Genomic DNA, 15,812 nt, shown 5'->3' with positions numbered 1-15,812 from the left:
CTGGGCTGGCTGGGGGAGGGGCTGATTGGGGCCCGGATCAGACTGGTTGGTGCCACAGTGTGCATCATAGCCACCAGTCGTTCTGGTCCTTCTGCTATTTTGGTCGCTGGGCTTTTATATATATAGATAATAATGCTCTTAGACATGGCCCATTAATTTCTAGCCAGGCAGTAGTATTGATGATGTAATACTCCTGTGAGGGTAGCCTTGGCATTTAAACATTTTACTCATTCATGTTTAACTCATTTGATATGATCAATTTATCAATATGAATGAGACCATCAGAGAGCCTATTATGGAAATATGCATTACTTGATACCTACTGCAAATGCTTCTTTGTTGAGGTAGAAAATGATTTTGGTGGGCTAATTTGAGAAATTTTGAATAAAGGTGCAAAATGAAAATTCCTCAAATAAGCAAGAAGTACTTGGGGTTGAAAGCATTATAGGGTCCAGCATGCTGAGGAAAAAGATTTCTATTTGCTTCAGAGAGACACTATTTATCTCTGTTGGCCAACATACTTTGAAACAACTATTTGGTTTTAATGGATATATATCTTGCCACTCTGCCATCAGTAATTTGAACAGCTTGAAATACTGTATGTCATCTTGCATTGCTTTCTCTTTGAAGCAAACACAATCACTGGATTGTTTTTCATTGATTTAAAAACACTGACTTGCTAAAGTATGAGCCTGTGTGCAGTCATAATTCTTGTCTTTTCTCCCTCGGCAAAGCCTGTGATAATTCTTTGAGTTTTAAGCAGGTGTCATGCATCAGATCCAAATGCTTAATAAATGCACCAGAAGTATATTTTCCTTAAGGCCTTATGTTTATCCCATTTCCATTTATCTTGTGAAATATTCTCAAATGCTTTTCTAAAATCCTGGGAAAGAGCAGGTTAGCATTTCCACTTAGCAAGCAGAGCTAGTAGGCGTCAGATTCCCCTGTCTGTTTTGACCTTAACCAACATTGGTGATTCCCAGCCTGTGTGCCAAGGAACCTGAGAATAGATGGAGTTATTGGATGGGACCCACCAATCCGTGTGTGTACCGAGTATTTTTGTGGTAATCTGAATAAATATCTCTAACAAGAAAATTATTATGTATTTTTTTCTAAATGCATGTGAATTCTGCAGTGATCAATAAGATACATATATATTTAAAAGTGATCCTGAATTCATTGTGGATTTTTGGTCATTTTATATTTTTTCAATTAAAGGATAGTATTGGGTTACTTATAATTTTACACTATAATTGATAGTGCTCAATGCATTACATTTTAAGAAAAGGTGGCATTATTGACCACAGGTACCATACTGCCATCAAATTGAAATGATTTTTTTTTTCATATCCATACTATGAGCTGGTTATCAGCAATTTCACATTCATTTTGATCCATAGCAAACTAATAACTTATTAATAATAATACAACAAACAACTATAATAGCTATTGTATTGGGTACAGGCAGTCATTTTGTTTTTACACCAACCCTGTGAAGTAATTATTATAATTCCCATTATAATAAGAGGAACCAAAACTCAAGGCTATTGCCTTAGGTCCCTCAGTAAAGTAGTAGGTAATGTAGGCTTTCAATCTTAGCTTGGCCATCTGAGTCTAAACTCCTTGCTCTTTTGACCCCATCACATTGCCAGAACAATATAACATGTGAGACATGCATATCAAAGTTGTGCTGATTCTAGAAGGCAGAGAGCCATGGACAGGATATGTCTGGACCTGCCCTAAATTCTGTTAAATGTAATCAATTATGATTTTTAAAGAACATTTAGGGAGATTTGTTTGTAAAATCCATGAATCATATGAATGCTCTTCAAGCCAGGCAATTACAGCAACTAATCCTTACCAATGAACCAGCAACCACCTACTAGACATGTCCAATTTTGACCTATTATTTCAAATATCAAGAGAGACTAAGAAAAAAGGGAAAAAAAACCCAAGCAATAAAATGGAAATTTAAAAGCATAGGGAAGAAAAGGGGGGAAGAACTTCATGCAGTTTATGGACTTGAAAAAACTAAAAGATCTGGACCATTAGCAGTAGAGTCCCTGAAGGTTTCCAGGTCATTCTTTTAATTTCTAATTCCTCTGGTGAAGTAGGTGGTAGCCTCACCTACACACTCGCTTCTGCATTCTTTATCTCATTATTCTCCTTTCCGTGGAAAATCCTACTGTTTGTTTACAATACAGAGTTTTAAAGAAGCTGAACTAAAATTGGCGGCTTCTGGGACATCCCTGCTAATGGATGGGATCCAAATTGGCTCTGCCATGAAGAGGCAGCTATGCCCACATAAGGATATTTTGGCTTAGTGCTTCTGTCATCTTATTGACAGGCAGACAATCATCCAGGAGTGGGAAAATACAGCCAGGGCAAATGTTTATAGCTAGAGTGGTCAGCTGGTAGGAGCACTTGTCCGAAGAAAAGGCTATCTGATGTCATGTTTGACTCCTCATGGGAAGCACTTAATAATGTTGGACAAATCACTTAGCCTCTTAGTCCCCAATCTGAAGGACAAGGACCACAGTACATATGTCTACTGTCTGCCCAGGGATATTTAAATAAGGACTCAGTTTATTTCATGTAGTCTTGACTATAACAACTTTCTTTACTGACCCAAGAGCAGGGAAATGACTCTTGCTCTGTAGCTAATCTAGTGAGAGAGTCAAGTTCAGGAGAAAGAACATTTCTCCCAACCCTGAAAGGCTTCCCTTTAGATGTTTCTCATGGGCTAATATATTACCTGAAAATGGGGACTCAGGGTGTGTGTACAAAAATACATGTAGAAAGCATATGTGTGAAACATAGATACATATACAGTATTTATGTAAAGATGTCTTTAATCTAGACATTCCAGTATAGCTCCTAGTTAAGCCACAACTTTTTAAAAGCAAGTCAGGTTTGACTACATTGTCTGTTTAAGTGAAGGAGCCACACAGATGGGAAAGAAGCAGAGACAAATTGCTGTTGGCTCTGCTTTCCTTTATAACAACATCCGATATTTTTAGTTTCTTTTTGTTTCTGCGTTGTGCATGTCTCTGCCTCATATAGACTCACTGCACATTGTCTTCGTCAGTTTTTCCATTTAACTTTTAAATTTCCAAGGTCAGAAGATACCATGGCAAAGTCCCTTTTTCAGATGTAGATGATGGGCAGAAAGAACCAACTTAATATTATGGAAAAAATTCTTATTAGTAGACCAGATAATCTATATTTTTGACCTCATGGTGGATACATATTTCTGGCTAGTGCGAAGCACATTTCCAACCTGGATAGACTTGTGTATACACCTTGGCCCAATAATTAGAATATTTTTTCTATGACAGTCCCTGTAATCATGTGATAAGCTGTGATATTCATTAAATGTGATTAAGTAGATAATGTCCACATGAACCTTTCATATGTTGGCCACCTTGTCCTCACTCTCTTGAACTTTCCCTTCTGTAAATGGCAATAGCTGCTATTTTCATATCTAGGTTCATTGTGATGTTATAGTGTCAGATTGGAAAGGCATTATATGGTAGAAATCTCATCAAGTATTCCACTAGGCCAGGGGTGGGCAAACTTTTTGACTCGAGGGCCACAATGGGTTCTTAAACTGGACCGGAGGGCCGGAACAAAAGCATGGATGGAGTGTTTGTGTGAACTAATATAAATTCAAAGTAAACATCATTACATAAAAGGGTACGGGTTTTTTTTTTTTTTAGTTTTATTCATTTCAAACGGGCCGGATCCGGCCCGCGGGCTGTAGTTTGCCCATGGCTGCACTAGGCTCTCTCATAATCATTATTATCCTAAAAAGCTGGTCTATGAGCAAAAAATAAAAAATATATGACTCAAACAATGTGGTACCGTCTTAAAAACATTAATCATAGAGTCACCATGTGACCAACCAATTTTACTCCTAGGTATCTACCCAAAACCTGTTCATATAAACACTTGTCCATCAGTGTTTTTAGCAGCATTATGCATAATAGCCCTAAATTAGAAACAACCCAAATGTCTATCAACTGGTAAATGAATAAAGAAAATGTGCTATATCCACACAATTAAATACAATTCAGAAACTGAAAGTAACAAACTGTTATTGGTACATGAAAACAAAGAGAAACCTCACACACATTATGCTAAGAAATCTAACACAAAGATTACATGATTATGTTGGATATTTACAATGTATATTACAAAATGTAGTATAATTGAATTTATATGAAATTTCTAGAAAAAGAAAATCTAAAAAAAATGCAGATCACTAGTTGGGTGGGGCTGGAGATAGGTGTGAAGATTAACTGCTAAGGACATGAGGCAACTTTGTGAGGTGATGAAAAGTTCTAAACTGGTTGGTTGTAATGGTTGCACAATTGGATATATTTATTAAAAATCATTGAGCTGACATTTATAATAGGAGAAATGTATGGTATACAAATTAGCCTCAATAAGGCTATGATTATGAATACTTCAGTTTCTTGCTGTGTATTTCAGGACAATTACAGTGTGTGTGTGTGTGTGTGTGTGTGTGTGTGTGAGAAAAGAGAGAGAGAGAGAGAGAGAGAGAGAGAGAGAGAGAGAGAGAGAGGAGGTAGACAGGTACTCCCCTACCCAATATATTTCCCCTATGATGGACTTCTGTTTCCCAAATGTGCCAAATTTTACTCTGCTACAGGAAATTCTTTTGACCATGCTCTGCCTGGAACATTCTTCCCCACCATGTTTATCAACCCACATTGTTGCTAAGATTACCTCCTCAGAAAGTGCTTCCCTGGCTTTATGAAGGAGATTTTGGTCCCAATAACATTTTGTTGCTCCTTGTGAATTTATTATAGTACTTTACCCAGCTTTGAGTTAGTTTTATTTATGAATGTATATATTTTCATAAATTTTTCAAAATTTCAAAGAATCTACAGAAATGAATACTTTTTTGTGTTAGTGCCTGTTTTCAAACCAGAATGACCAGAATGTGAAGGTCCAGGCACTGCTGATAACGCAAAGCAATGTAATCACAAACACCAAGAATCATTTCGTTCAGTATTTGTGCGCTTTTAATTCATTGACTGTTGCTGGTTTTGTACCATAAACTTTATCTTTAATGTATCCCCATAAAAAAGTCTAGTGGCATTTTAGGATAAATTTTCTTTGTTCAAAGCTTAGTCTGACTTCATCCATTATTTCAAATCAGTTAAACCTGAAAAGGAGTGAAAATTGAGTTATCAACTGATAAAGTATTTATACATTTTTGGGTCTATAGTCTCTTCCCTAATAAAATATAAGGCCTTTAAATGCATTCTACAGTGTGTGTATTTAATATTTTAGGAGGAATTAATGAATGAATGCATAAGAATATTCCTGTATTAAGATATGAAAGGTTATGCCCTCACCAGTTTGGCTCAGTGGATATAGAGCGTCAGCCTGTGGACTGAGGGGTCCTGGGTTTGATTCTGCTCAAGGGCACATGCCCAGGTTGCGGGCTCAATCCCCAGTAGGGGGTGTGCAAGAGGCAGCTTATCAATGATTCTCTCTCATCATTGATGTTTCTCTCTTTCTCTCCTTCTCCCTTCCTCTCTGAAATCAATAAAAATATATTTTAAAAAAAAGATATGAAAGGTTATAAAAACCCTGAGTAATTTAGGTGGGCCTCCTTTTAGTTGTTTGTTTTTTTTTTTCAAGGATTTCCATTGCCATGAATAGACTTGGTTTATCCAGCAAATACTGGTATTCCTTGAAATATTCTAGAATTGACCTAGTATTCTAAGGATCTCTGAATGGGTGTAAGCCTTGACTGGCAGAGGATTCCCATATCTGTGAGGGACACTGTAACTTTTTCAAATCTATCTCCTAAATATCTCACATGACCTCATAAGCATAGAGCTCCAGATTTATTCAGTAACTGGAATTATCAGTGGCTAAATATTGTTTTTGACACCTTATCAAGCTCTTTTAAAAACCTATTTTTTAAAAATTCTCACCCAAAGATACTTTTTTCATTGATTTTTAGAGAGAATAGAAGGGAGGGGAAGAGACAAAGAAAGAGAAACATTGATGTTAGAGACATATTGATTGGTTGCATCCTGCATGTGCCCTGACTGGGACCAGGAATTGAACCTGCAACCTACATACATGCCCTTGACCAGAATTGAACCCTCGACTTTTCGGTATGTGGAACGATGCTCTAACCACTACAAAACACTGGCCAGGACTTAAAAACCTATTTTAAAAAGTGAATCAGATCTTCCCTGGCTGATGCTCAGTTGATGGAGTATTGTCATGCACCAAAAGGTCATCTGTTCAAATCCCAGTCAGGGCACATATCCAGGTTGTGGGTTCCATCCCAGGTCGGGGTGCCTACAGGGAGGAAACCAATCATGTTTCTCTCTCTCATTGATATTTCTCTCTCTTTAAAGTCAATAAACATATATATATATATATTAAAGTGAGTAAGATCTCCCAGTGTGCAAACCATAATATAAAACTAATGTAAGTTAACTGTAGCCTAAATAATGAGGCTTCCCAAAAACCTAATCTCCCTCCCAGGAAGTAGTTTATACTCTGAAAAAAATATCACTCATTACATAATATGACAAAATAATGTAATATAGTTTTAATAGCTACAGTTAATACATTAAACATATGGTTTCTTCAATAATCACTAATTTTTACATCTCTCACTACTAATTATGGTATTAAATCGTTCACTCCTTAATTTGTTCTGTCAAAGTTTTATTTATTCCAGACTGAATGGTGATCTAGTTGAGACTTTTACACTTCTCCCATTAGCTTAACATCATTTATATAGAGCCGCTGTGTGTTCTAACGGTTTATTATCATATTATTTTTGGTGACTTAATTTTCCTATGATGATTGTCTAATTTAGCCATTCCAGTTATGAAATAGTTTCAAAGGATATTTCAAAAACTTACAAGACTGTTGATATTTGTAGCTCTATATAATTTTAATACCATTTTTGGTAACTTCCAGTTACAACTGTCAGCCCTTTTCAGCTGCATTATTGCTGCAGGATAACTCCTCTACTGAAGTGTTGTTCAGGCAAACTGGGCTGTTGGCTTGAGAAGAGTCAAAAGATCCACAGGAAATACTTTTTGGACTGAAAGAAATTGAACTCAGTAACTGCTTGTTACTTTATAGTGTCATATGAGTATTAGGTGTCTATTTCTGCGTAAAGTGAGGGAGGCTTTGTGAGGAGTGTGGGAGTGGACATACACCCTTTGCAAAAATTAACTCAAAATAGATCACAGACATAAGTGTAAAGCACAAAACTATCAAACTCCTAAAGGATAGCACAGGAAAAAATCCAGATGATCTTGGGTTTGATGATGACATTTTAGATGCAATATTAAAGGCACAGGGCATGAAAGAAAGAATTGATAATCTGGACTTTATTAAAATTTAAAACTTCTCTTCTGAGAAAGACAGTTTCAACACAATGAGATGAGAACTCACAGAGTAGGAGAAAATATTTTCAAAGGACACATCTGATAAAAAACTGTTATCCAAAATATACAAAGAACTTTCAAAACTCAACAGTAAGAAAACAAACTATCCAATTTAAAAATGGGCCACAGGTCTTGACAGTCACTTCACCAAAGAAGATATACAAATGGCAAATAAACATATGAATAGATCCCCCATATCATATGTTATCAGGGAAATGGAAATTAAAACAACTAGGTCCCACAACACACCTATTAAAATGATCAAAATCCAAAGCACTGACAATACCAAAAGCCGGTGAGGATGTGCAACTACAGGAAGTCTCATTCGTTGCTGGTGGGAATGCAAAATGGTACAGCCACTTTGGAAGACAGCTTGGTGGTTTCTTACAAAACTAAATATACTCTTAACATATGATCGAGCAATCATACTCCTTGCTATTTACCCAAAGGAATCGAAAACTTATGTCCACACAAAAACCTGCACATGGATGTTTATAGTATCTTTATTCACAGTAGCCAAAACTTGGAAGCAATCAAGATGCCCTTCAGTAGGTAAATGGCTAAATAAACTGTGCTGCAGTCAAACAATGTAATATTATTCAGTGCCAAAAATAAATGAGGTATCAAGTCATGAAAAGACTTGGAGGAAACTTAAAAAAAGTATATTACTAGGTGAAAGAAGCCATTCTGAAAAGGTAATATAGTGTATGATTTCAACTATTTTACCTTCTGGAAATGACAAAACAGTGAAGACAGCAAAAAACCATTGCTTGCCAGAGGTTAAGGGAGAGAGAGAGAGAGATAAATAGGCAGAGTGCAGAGGGTTCTTTAGGCAGTGAAACTACTCTGTATGATACTATAATGATGGATACACATCGTTATACATTTGTCCAAATTCATAGAATGCACAACACCAAGAGTGAACCCTAATATAAACTGTGGACATTAGGTGATAATAATGTGTCAGTGTAGGTCCATCATTTGTGACAATATACCCCTCTGGTGGGAAATGTTGATAATGAGGGAGCATATGTATATGTGGTGGTTGGAAGTAAATGAGAAATCTCTGTACCTTCTGCTTAATTTTGCTCTGAGTCTAAAACTGTTTTAAAAAATGAGGTCTGTCCTGGCTGGGTGCCTCGGTTGGTTGGAGCACTTTCCATACGCCCAAAAAATCGAGGGTTCAAGTCCCTGTCAGGGCACATACCTAGGTTGTTGTTCAATCCCAGGTCAGGGTGCATGTGGGAGGCAACCAAGTGATGTTTCTCTCACATCAATGTTTCTCTCTCCCCCCCTTTTCTCTAAAATCAATAAAAACATATCCTCGGGTGAGGATTTATAAAAAAAAGTCTATTAAAAAAGTCATTTTGTAATTTCATGTCCCTCTCTAGTTTCTTCTCCATTTCTCTGCTTTCTTTTAAAGCATAACCTTTCGAGACAGTTGTTGATACCCACTATGTCTAGGTCCTCTCCTCTGTTCTCTTTTATTCCCATAACAACAGGCTTTTAAACTAATTTATCTACTACATGTATCTCTTAAATTTACCAGTGTTTACCGTTTTGCTAAATTGTTGATCCTTGATCATCATCGTTTGTGAGACACTTTTTTTAAAAAAATGAATCACTGAAGCCTTCCTTCTTCCTTCTTAAAATAATTTCTTCACATGATTTTAACAACAGCATTCTTCCTTGGTTCTGTTTCTACATCTCTGGCCACTTCTAAATATCAGAGTGCTTGATCTACATTATAACTCTTTGCTTCTTTGTACTCCCTCCTCAGCAATATGATGCAGGCTAAAGGCTTAAACTCCATCCTTCTTACTCTTTTAGACAAAAACTTTGCATTCATCTTTGCTTTTTTTCCCCCTTACACATATAGAAACCAACTTATATGGAGACCTATTGACTATACTTTATATATATTGTTAAATCTAGAATTTGATCACCTCTTACATCCTTCATGAGTAACAATCTTATCACAGTCAACATAACCTCTTGCCTGGATTATTGCTATAACCTCCTAAGCGAGAGCTCTCTCTCTCTCTCTCTCTCTCTCTCTCTCTCTCTCTCTCTCTCCCCCCCTTTGTCCCCCTACAAAGTATTCACAACATAACAGCCATTTGAATCCTCTGTACAAAATTTTCCAGCGGTTTTCCATGAGATTCAGAGTAAAAGCCAGAGTCCTATGAAGCCTCACTTGAACTAGCACATTCTAGATAGTTTTTTTTTATCACTATCTGATCCGCCTTACTATCATTCATTAAATACTCTTATTGTGGTCACTCCTCAGGTTAAGGAATTCCCACCGTTTGTTTTTTTTTAAACACAGGTTCTACTTTCCAATCCCAATCACCCATTTTTATTAAGTAGACATTTTATGAGCACCTGGATTTTATGGATGTATAAAAATGATTAAAACATTTCCTGCCCTCAGGGAGTATTTACAGTGGGAGAAAAGACAAAAATGCAATGAATAAATACAAGATCAGTAACTAGTATTGAATGTGTGCACAAAACACTGGTATGATGAGCAATCAATTAAAATGACCTGATGTAATCCTAGAGGATCTTAGAGAACTATAGCATTTGTTCTAACTGATGTTAGGTGATCTCTGTGCTTTGAACTGTGTCCCAGTTTTCCATACTCCTTTAGTCATACTTATAGACCTAACTGAAGGCAATATGCTGGCATTTGTATACAAAGATAATTATCTTTGGTCCCACATATTAAATTTATGTAATGGTATGGATTTATAAATTTGCATTGTAGCTTGTGCTGCTTGTGGTCAGTAGGAGAGAGAGAGAGAGAGAGAGAGAGAGAGAGAGAGAGGAAAGAAAGAAAGTAGTTTACAGATTCCTTATTTTAACCCAGAAGTTCTCACATAACACATGAAAAATTGCTATCCTACCTTTATGATGCACTCTCATTGATGGAGGCAAAGTTCTGTGCAAATGCTGGCCTGAAAGTGATAGCCATTTTTGTATTCACCCCCCAAAAACGTGTTAAAATACAAGTGAGTGAGTGACTGTGACAGGTGTATCAGCTCTAAGCCATAGAAAAAGTAGCTATTCATGAACTTTAGCATATTATTCTTATTAAATTACTGTAACATCTATCAGGTGATAAATTACTAGGCAACAATACCACGGTTTTAAACAACTGTTTGTTTCAGTGGATCCACAGAAGATATAAGGCTCTTTTATTATTTCAGAATTCATGTTAATCTGTTAAAAGGTAGCATGATGTATTGACAAGAACATGACATTTTTGGACTTCAAAGGACTTCAGTTTGGTTCCATGCTGTAAAATGTATAAATTGCATGATATTGAACAATCCACTTAGGAATATTGAGCCTCAATTTAATTATGTGTACCATGGAATTGTCTTAACTGCAAAATACTCAACAGTTTTGAGTTACTATTATTATAGCAGCACCTTCAATGCACGTTACTTGTCTTTTCCTATTTTGCCCTCATCTCTTTCATTTTTCTTTCTGGAATAGAGGTAGATCCACAATGCTTTGACAATTTGCTTTTTCTAGTCCATCCCAAGCTTCTCTGGTGAACTGGGAATTTTACAGTTGGGTTGGTAGGATGCAACATATGATCAGGGGACTGTTGGTCATACTGAATTACCAGAGAATTTTTCAGTGTTGAATTACTCATTATTTTAAGAAAATTTTCTATTTTTTAAATCTTCTGGGTGTGGTAAGTGAGGAGAAGGACCAAGCTGATTATTGTTTCTAAAGAGAAATTGAAAAGATTGGGAGAAGAAGGCAGCAGGGAAAATAAAACATCTTTAGACGTTCAAGGGACATGTTTCTGGGAGAAAACTCTGAATGCTTGGTGTGTGCTTGTGATTAGAGGGGTCCATTCTGCTCCAATGGAGAAGGGGGCCCAGCTGTACTCTGGCTACTGGGGCCTGATTGGGAGGCCACCCTCAAGTACTTTGCTCTTGCACTCTGCTGCCTCTGGTCCATCAAGAGCTGTCTCACAGAGTCTGCAAAGTTTGAGCTTGAGGTAGAGACTGGTGGTTGTATGAAACAAATCTATTCATTAATTCCACAGATTTTTTTTAGTGCCTAATATATGACAGGGATAGTGTAGACAAAGCATACAACAATCCTGTTCTCATAAATTGTATAAGCCTCTTTACTATTCACTGGATTTTTACTCTCGACTCTCCTCCCCCGATGGGATTTTTTGGATTATCAATATAATAACCTGAGCATTCTCATTGTGTTTTTATTGATACAGGTTGCCATTTGGAGGCACTTTGGTACGATGGGGAAAACACCCAACTGAGAATCAGACTACATAGATGCCATTCCATCTGCCACTAATTAGGTACACAGGCTTCAGCTTATCACAAACTCAGAGTCCAAAGAAAGTGGTAGGTTCTTTGATCATTTATATCACCTCTCTTGTTCTCAGTCTGTGTGGTTCATGATCTATCAGGCAAAAGAGAGGAAGTTCTCTCCTCCTGAATGATCTTCAACATAAAATCATGTGTCCTATTATAGCTTGCTCTCATTTCTGTGCAGCATGAATAGTGGGCACAGAATTCAGGCTTCCATGACACCCAGGTTTTTTTCAGTCAGACGTTTCTGGATTTGAGATCAGAATGTGCTGGTCTGAGAATAATCTGTCAGGTAATTAAAACAGAAGCCGATTTAATATCTCCTGGGGTGGACTGCTGTTCCATTGTTTGGGATCAGGTGTTTTGGCTAATAAAAGACAAGGCATTTTCTGCTTCTTCCAAGAACAGTAAGACTGAACTTCGTTTAAATACTAAAAATTGTTCAAAGTCTGGCAGAGACTTGCATATGTCCCTAATATCTATTTCTCCTTTTCTTTAGTGATAGAGTCTACAAATTATTGGTTGGCATGTTACTATTCAAAATCAAGGCAAAAGTTTCCAATTATCTTGTAGTTTAGAGTGGCTCAGTGACCAAGGTCTGGCCAAAGGTATGATATGTGAACAATTTCTTAATAGTGCCTTTAACAAAAGGGCAGGCTCTGTTTTACATGCCATCCCCCCCTTCCCCTGCCAACTTTTCCAAGCTTAAATTGAGGACCCTGGGTGGCAATGGGTGGTGAAGTAACATTAAAGAAGGATTTGGGGTCTCCAGTTATGTGGAACTGCCACATGAGCCTTGAACTACCTCTTCAGTCTTTGATGATTTTCTTAAACCATTTAATATTATGACCTATTTGTTTCTTAAACCATTGAACATTATAGCCTATTGTACATCTCAATGAATACAAATATAAATTACTCAGGTAATAAATAAACATACAATGTTACATTATCAGAAATTTTCTTTGACCTATAACCAAGCCAATTCAGCAATATTCTATGTGAAAAATATCTATCTATCTATCTATCTATCTATCTATCTATCTATCTATCATCTATCTATCTGGAGAATAGTGAGCATTTAGAGATGATCTATAAGAGTGTGGTTTTAACATATTCTTTCCTTCATTACTGTTCTTTGGAGTAAACATTGAAAAACATGATGAAAACAGAAACATCTGATTGAATTTGAAATTCACATAATTTTTAAATTACATTTTAAAAATTGTAATTCTGTTATCAATAAAACATTTGTTATAATCCATGATCATTGAAAATCACACTAAAATAGAGAAGTCCTGAAAAGTGCATAGAGAACTTAAAAATTATTGTGTTGTGGATACGCTAATATGGATTTCCTGATTTTAGACATTGATCTTCTCACCAATAATAATACATCCATGATTGCATTAGGTGGCTAAATTTGTTTGTAAAAAGGTTTCTTGTAAACAGGCAAGAATAATTAAACCACTCAATATTAACTGAATAATATATTGATGATTTTAAAACAGTTTGGCTAGCATTTTCTTCTGCTTTAGTAGTGATGTCGCTGTGAAATGTGAGGATAACACTTCATGTGTTACTATTTGTTGTGAAGTGCTTTAATAAATGTTTAAACAAGTCATTACCATATTGACAGCATTTCTTATCATGAAACTGTAATTTTATATTGATTGTCATGCTAGGCTTCCCACCCCCTTCCTCTGCCTGAAATGTGAGGACACCTAAACATGACCCTCAGAGAGTGCTACAGACTGCACTGTTTAGTTATGGATGTTTGTTCTTGAGTCTTCCTCTCTTCAATATCAAAGAAGGAAGGACAGTCATCCCTTCTTTCCACAGTTAGGTTGTAGCATGTGTGGGAGGAGCAAATCATGTTTAGTACATTCTCACTGCTGGGAGAGCACCAAGATAGCATCTTTGGAAGATAACAGTGGCTCATACACAAGTAACCTCAATAGCAGTAGCAGCCAGAAAGCCCCTTCTCAACTTGTCTTATGGGTTTCAAACTTGCAGCTGAGTAATAAGTATAGTTGAGCCTCCTGGCTCCTCCAGTTGAAGGCCACTGTTTTACCTTCACAGATAAATAGACTTAAATTAGATTGATGACAGTCATTCTTTCAGTAGTAATTATGGAGCTACTATGTGCGTGATAAATAATAGCTAATCAGGTGTTATTTCTGTCCTCTTGAAGCTTTCAGTCAAGTAGTAAATCTGTATCCCTGGTTTTAGCTTCCTGTGGTATGTCCTTTTGCTGAATGGGTTTCCATTTCTCTACGATCATCAGACTGCTCTACTGAGAACTCTTCCCCATGAGTTTCATCAATGAGAAGAGAAAGCTTGACCTGAATATTATATAGTCCTTTCAGTTACACAGTCATGGAGATGGAAAGTTTTCTTAGTTTATTGGCTGCATACTTATTCCTAAAGAAAGACTGGGGTTTTTTTTTCCAGGAGTATGGCCATTCAGTTTCTGCCCCAACACCTTTTAAAAGGGTATTGTGCTAGATTTTATCTAATTTCTTGCAATATAATTCAGAATTTTCCAAATTATGATCATAAAAGTTATGAGGTCTGTATGGCACAATTTGATCTTAATGGGCCCATGTATAATCCTAGTGATGACCTATTTCTTCCTAAATTCTCAAAACTTAAGCAAATATTTAAAAACTTGTTCAAAGATATGATTTTCAGGTATGGGTTTTTGGCATCTACCTTTTTTCCCAATTGAAAACCATACAGTTGCTCATCAAGTTTTATGTCATCTTTTCTTTCCTCCCTATAAATGTGAGACTGCACTGTATTCTTTTCCTATGTCACAGATGTTATTCTTCCTATTAGAGTTTTTCCATTATATCAGGGCCTTTTTCTTTATTCTCTGTTAGCATTCTCTGGCTTTTTCTTGTGTAGTCCAAGAAAATAGTTTCACTTTAAAATAGTTGTTCTCAACCAGGGATGCTTTTGTCAGCCGAGGGGTCATTTGACAATGTCTGAAGACATTTTTTTGGGTGTCACAACTGAGGGAAAACCAGCTGTGAATGGTATCTAGTGAATAAAAGCCCAGAATACTTGCTAAACATCTTAAAATGCAGAGGATATTCCCCTTAACAACGAATTATTTGCCCCAAAAGGTCAATAGTGTTGAGCTTGAGATAATTTGTTTAAAACAATTCAAATATTTATTTGTTCTTATTATGATGTTTTTAAAGAATATTTTCTTATTATGTCCCCTCTTATATCCAGTTAGAGAAGTTGCCAGTTACTGAAGTATTTTAGTATGCTTTCTGTCTTCACTGGTTCATTTACTACAAACATTGGAATATTTGCCTGGTCTAGGTACTATCTAGATAATACAAAGATAAGTCTTTGTCTCTGACTTTATTGTAAAAAATCAGTATTTGTGAATTAAGGTAATTATAGTTAAAGATAAACCTAATTACTCATGTCAGAGCAGACAGAAAGTGCCAGAGGAAGTTGGGAGGATTGGCTGTTTTTTGCTGAAGGGATATAGGAGATATAATGGGGTAGATAGCAGTGTTGCTGGGTCTTAAAGAATAATCATATTTCAACCATGCTAAGGTGAGGAAACAGAAGTGAGAAAGGAAGAAAGCACGTGGAACCAGAGCAGGCTAAAGGGACTGTGGTAGCAAGTTCCACTTGAGATAGAGTGCATGAGAGATGTGGTTGGAAAGTTCTTTGTTACCAAGATGTTAATGGTATAGGACAATTTGTTGTTTGTCTGGAAAATATCCACATCAGGATCATTACAACAGTTTTTCTTTTATGAGTGAAAATTATATATTATAAAATAACACATTTTGTCATCTTATGTTGAATAAATCAAAATTTTAATTGCAATATGAATTTCTTTGGCATTGTCCTTAGTTTCCATGAGTATTTTTATTGCTTTATTTTACATCAGCTGATATTCTTCAAAATCAGCAGGCAAAAACTATTTTTTCTTTCAATTTTGAGTCTGAAAATTCACCTT

The 15,812-nt window shown here is 36.3% G+C and overlaps 1 long non-coding RNA gene across 2 annotated transcripts in view; it reads left to right on the top strand.

The window, feature by feature from the left end:
* LOC102250128 overlaps positions 1–15,812 on the top strand; it is a 211,792-nt gene that overhangs the window by 89,042 nt on the left and 106,938 nt on the right. For both annotated transcript variants that reach the window (XR_313880.2, XR_001363141.1), the window contains exon 6: positions 11,719–11,854. This is a non-coding gene — a long non-coding RNA (uncharacterized LOC102250128). The remainder of the gene's footprint in view (positions 1–11,718; positions 11,855–15,812) is intronic.

Source organism: Myotis brandtii, unplaced genomic scaffold (genome assembly GCF_000412655.1).
Source record: "Myotis brandtii unplaced genomic scaffold, ASM41265v1 scaffold344, whole genome shotgun sequence".
Taxonomy (NCBI): domain Eukaryota; kingdom Metazoa; phylum Chordata; class Mammalia; order Chiroptera; family Vespertilionidae; genus Myotis; species Myotis brandtii.
The sequence above is the reverse complement of the archived record's forward strand: the minus strand, read 5'-3'. Positions and strand labels throughout refer to the sequence as shown.